Genomic DNA, 6,000 nt, shown 5'->3' on the forward strand with positions numbered 1-6,000 from the left:
GGTGTCAGTTACCATGGTAACAATAACACATTTTCCTAATATAAAACAATACATTTCAATAGAAGATCAACGGATTTTGATGTGAAATGGTGCACAAAATAAAACGATGTAATGGTGGTGCCTTCAAAAATCATCTAATTAGTGAATAGGGCCCATCTGTGTCAGTCTTATCTCAGTATAAATCCGGCTGCTCTGTAAAGACATCAGACATTCATTAGAGAGCAGTAGAACAAACGGCATTCTGAAGACCAAAGAACACACCACATAGGTCAGGGAGAAAGTTGTGGAGACGTTTAAAGTAAAGCAGGGCTGAGTTAAAAAAAAAGAACAAATATTCCAAGCTTTGACCATCTCAAGGAGCACCATGCAATCCATCATCCAGCACAACTGCAAACAGTCATTGCAGTCCACCTAAACTGACAGAGCAGATGAGGAAAGCATTGATCAGAGAAGCAGCCAAGAGACCCATTTAAACTGGAGGAGCTGCAGAGATTCATAACTGAGGTGGGACAATCGGTCTAACTCCACAGATCTGACCTTTATGGAAGAGTAGCAAGAAGAAAGTCATTGTTGAAAGAGAATCAGTAGAAGTCCCTTTTTCAGTCAGCACTGTTCAAACATCTGTGAGCTTTTGGTGTTCTTCAACGCAATCACAAAACCATTTCAGCCTTGAAGAAGGCGCTGTCTGACTTCAAAGTGAGGCAAACTCCTGGACAATCATGCAGGAGGTTGTACTGTCACTTTGTCTCTTCTTGCAAGAATAATGTAATAAAATTGTCTTAAACTTTTTTTTTTGGTTTGTGAATGTGATGAATGGTGTAAAGTACTTTGGGACTACTCACACAGTTGAAAGGTGCTATATATGTGAAGTCCATTTGCCATTTGTTGCAATACACCCAGTGCTGGTTTCATGTACAACATTGTTTCTGATCCAAACATCAATGCCTGCCGTCACAGGCCACCTTACTCTCTCTAATCCCCTCTTTATAGCCTGTATCATCTCCTCCCACAGACACCCCACTGACTGCATTCACATTGCCTGCACCCCTGCAGAGCAGACTGTCCCCACCCTGACCATCACAGCGGAAGACATTAGAAGACAGCTGAGGAAGTCCGCTCCACAAAGGCAGCAGGTAAATGAAAATGTCAATATTTGTATAGTATGAATAGTGCTTTATTTTACGTGTATTTTATTGCAGGCTGTACAACAAATTGACCCTTGGGGATGATAAAGTTCATGCTGGTTGAGCCTTGGCCCTGATTGTGTGAGTCCCAGGGTCCTAAAGACCTGGGCTCAACGCTCTCTAGAGCCTTTCAGTGTGTCATCAACATGAGCCTGAGTCTCCAGAGAGTCCCAATAATGTGGAAGGCTCCTGCATTGTTCCTGTGGATCTAAGGACTACAGACAGGTGGCGATGATGTCCCACACCAAAGAGACCCTGGAGAGGGGCTGCTCCGGCCCCTCATCAAGCCTCACCTGGACGCCCTCAAGTTCGCCCACCAGCTGCGACTCGGCATAGAGGATGTCATCATCTTCCTGCCCAATCTACGTCTACCTGGACAGAACAGTGTGAGCGTCGTGTTCTTTGACTTCTCCAGTGCCCTCAAGACCATCAGGTAGACTCTGCTGGGAGAGAGGCTGACATTGATTCAGGTGGATGCCCCCCTCGTGTCCTGGATCGTTAACTACATGACTGACGGCTGCCGTATGTGCTCTTGCAGGACTGGGTGTCAAGAAGAGTGGTCAGCAACAGCCGGGCCCCTCAGGGAACAGTTCTCCCTCGCTCTGTCTTTCTCGCCCTCTACATCAGACTTCAGCTACTGCGCTGAGCCACGTCATCTCCAGAAGTTTTCTGATGATTCTGCAATAGTTGGATGTATCAGAGGGGCTGATGAAACAGAGTATAGGGCGACTGTGTCACATTGAACTGCAGATATTTCTGCTCACAACAAATGCCAGAGTTGTCCAAAGACAAAGGAGCCCGCGGTGGACCTGAGAAGGAACAGGTTTTCTGACTGTGTCCATTATTTCCATCCAGAGGGCCAGTGTGGATATTGTGGAGGATTACAAATATCTGGGGGTATGGTGGAGGGACCATAATGATCTGGGGCTGCCTGAACCACTTTCATAAAAAGGAGGGAATATAAATGTCATATTCATGACTGTATCCTAGACGAAAAGGTCAAGGTTGCACTCTACCAGCTGAAGCAGGTGATGGAACAGGAAAACAACAACCTGGAATTAACCTTTAACAGTGACCCAGTTAAGAGAGTCAGGCCTGAATCCAACACAGATTCATTGATTGAAATGTTTATTTCGAATATTGATTGAAATGTTTATTTCGAATACGAAAACAATAAAAAAAGAAAAGAAAATTAACAACAAAGTTTTCCTCTCAAATAATAAATAAATGAATAACAAAAATAAAATAAATCAAGAATAAACATCGTCAGAGAGTATTCGAAAAGGAGTGAGAAGAAGTAAAAACTTATTTACTCTCACCCCTTGTCACAAATAAATAATATAATTAATATAATTATTGGACAGACTTAAAAGAGCTGTTCACAGTAGACATCCTAAAGAAGATCGCTTGTCAGCATTTTTGAGGTTATCTCTTCCAAAATAGATTCAACAAGTTATTTATCCCTGACTTCACTTTCTTTTTCCAGCAGCACTGTGAACATTGCTTGTTTTTATCCATTTATATCATGTACAGCCAACACTTGTGTGGCGTCACGTCAAGGTAGATTAGGTCAATACTTTTGATTTGAAGTAAAAAAATTGCGTTTTACGGCCAATTCACACACTATCGTCTATATCTGCTGTTCCTGCTGTGCGTCGGTGAAGGTAAATCAGACCTAAAACCACTGAAGGCAGCAAACACAGCGGAAGATTTGACTTTCAGTTTGTAGCAGATGTTGTCAGGATGCACACATGATGGGAAGCAATTAGACTGAGTATAGTAACAGACCGTTTCTCAAAAGAGAACTGTGAGTGTCACTCACTTTGTCACAGAATGTTTTAGGAGCCGGTGCTTGTTAGCTAGGTGTGCTACAATAATAGAGCCGTGTCTCAATTCAGAGGCCACATCCTTCAAAGGATGCAGCTTCCTCAGGCTGTGTAGTGTGCAGAGTGAAGCTAATGAAGTCAGGCTGCCAATGGGGCATTTCCAGCCCTCATGGTAAACGTTGCACCAGTTGCCTAGCAACAGCAGCCTCAGTCCCATCATACAGTCAGGAATTGAAAGCTTACTGAACATCTTCCTTTTTGGGCAAACTTTTGAGCAGCTTCAGAGACTCCAATCGGCATCATTAAACTGTCTTGTTTCACCAACTTCTTCTCTGGGAAAAAAATGACTGACCATATATTACAACACTGCCACTTAGTGGCCAAAGAGGAAAAAAGATCTACGTGAAAGTGGGATTGTGTTCATTCAAGAAGAATACTTAAGATTGATTAAGCTCACACTGTTCTGATTGCACAAATAACACTCAGACGTCACATCAGTTCAGTTTAATAAACTTTACTAATCTCTTTCCACCCAATCTATTTTGTGTAAACATGGCGAAATTTCATTTTATGGTCATTCTGGAGGTTATAGTTTGCAATGATGTTTGTCTATATTGCATTAGAGTGCAGTATGGACACTGTTGATACGAGGAACGATGACTGAACAGCGTTGCAGGTTACATCCTCGGAAATCAAATTAGTGCTTCCCCTTAAAGGTACAAGCACTCATGCTTTCCATGTACTCAGGAATGATATTAATCCGTTCCATTGCCAAACAGTATTATCATGCAGTCTGAGGTATACGCTGGCAAATTAACACCTCAGTATTATTTAATCAGGTGAATTCAAAAAGGTGCTCAGGAAGAAATTGTCTCAGTTAAGTGCAGTGAGGAGGGCGTGTGGGCAGATTTTAGCTGACTGGAAGCAGGCAACCGGGAAGACGAAGATGAAGATGAAGAGAGGAAGGAGGGAGAAGAGTAGGAGAAAGGAAGAGAGGGATGTTGAGCAAGAGAAAAAAAAGATTTAAGACATAAAATATAAAGCTAAAAGAAGAGGGAATAAATACATGAATGAAGAAAGAGGAGAGAGAGCAAAAATCAAGGAAAGAAAGTTGGAAAGAACAAAAAAGAAAATAAAGATGAAAGGGACAGAGCAAGAGAAAGAGAAAACGGTGTAAAGTGGAAGATGGAGAAAACAAAGAGAAAAAGGACATACTGTAACAAAAGAAAAAAATATGAACAAAAACGTTGTGAAGACTTATGTAAGGAAGAAAGAAAGAAAAAATTAAAGAACTAAGAGAATAAAAGAAAAAGTGGACAAGATTGAAAGATAGGAAAAGACATGATGGAAAGAAAGAGAGAAAGAGATGCCGAGAAGTATAGTAGAAGCAGAAATGGGTGCGAAAGCACAGATTTGAGCAGAGAGACACTTTGTGGTGAAGTAAAGAACTGCAGATGATGTGTGGATAAGAGGCTGAGCGAAACGAACACACTGTCCAAAAAGCAGCCTTGAGCCATTGGACCGGCTTAACGTTTATACACCAGCGACACAGGAAGCTGAATAGCCCCCAGGTCTGATCTCATGTGCTCTCCTCTCACTCACCACAGCTAGAAGATGCAGGAAACCTGCACTCTGGGGCGACATGCTCTGTTGACGCAAAAAGAACAAGCATGGAGGAAAACAAATCCAACACACGGTGGAGAGGCTTAATTAGCAGAGTGAACCGCTTCAGATTCACGACGGGTATTTACATACATTATGTGCAGCGGGATTGAAAATGTGTACAAACATGCAGGGATACAGGAGGGGAGCAGGGAAGCACTAGGGGTAGCTGCTGTGAAGACTCTGTGCCAGAAACTGGAGCCAATTCTGCAAAGATGAGTAACTTTCAGCAGCCGAGATGAAGGAAAAAAGAAGGAGCTGAAGGATGCAACACCACACTGTGCCATGGCGCCACTGCTGTCACATTGTTAAGGCTGTGCTGAGATGCTGCACCAGAATGTGTGAGGCACCGAAATGTCATTACCGATGGGTTTCAAAGAGTGGAGTGGAATCCTCGGGGGGGGGGGGCAGCTGAAGTGCACGGTCAGGAAAAATCAGGGGGTTAGGGGGATGCCTTTTCCCAGCCTTTTTGCTTTTCATGAAAATTATTAAACTCAGTGAATTCTAAATCTAATATTTTGCTAAAACACTATTTTGCAGAATTGAATTTACTGTAAGTGGAGTTCAATTAATTATTTACTATAAAAACCATTTATTGCAAATAAATCAATTGTATAAAAGTTATGACAATTTCAGAGAATGGATAAAAACCATAAAAGCATCTCTGACAGATCAGATCCTACCAGCTGTTAACAAAAACATCCTTATACAATATATATAAAAAAACAACATTAAGAAGTCTGGCACAAAAAAGGGGTATTTTCCTATTTATCAATACCAATTTCAAAACAGAAATGCACATTTTACGTGAAACGTTGCTGAATTAATATACATTAAAAAAAGAACTTCAGTGCAGGGTTGCACTGTGTTGTAGCGGTTAACATTCACAGCTTGAGATTATCCGGCTTGAGTCAGGCTTGGGAGCATTTAAGTTTCTATATTCTCCCTGTGTGTGCGTGCAGTTTCTCCAGGTACTCAGGTGTCCTCCCACAAGCCCCTTAAAAAAACCCTGCATGTGAGGGTAATGACCGACACTAAATTGCCTGTAGGCGTAACTGTGAGTATGTGTGACTGTCTGTCTCTGTGTTTGTGCTGTTATGGACATGTGAGCTGTCTTGCTGTATTCAAGACTTCACTCACAGTCAGTCATGTGACCTAATGTTGGATAAAGTGGTAAAAAAGCTGGATGGATGGATGACGCTTCAGCGAAAAATAGTGTAAGTGCAACAGTTTCAGCTTATATATAAAGACTTCCAATCAAAAGCATCCTACTCGGACGCAAACTATTGTGCTTCTTATTGCCCATAACAACATTATGTGAAAAACTT

Source organism: Lipophrys pholis (genome assembly GCF_963383615.2).
Source record: "Lipophrys pholis genome assembly, chromosome: 7".
NCBI classification, from domain to species: domain Eukaryota; kingdom Metazoa; phylum Chordata; class Actinopteri; order Blenniiformes; family Blenniidae; genus Lipophrys; species Lipophrys pholis.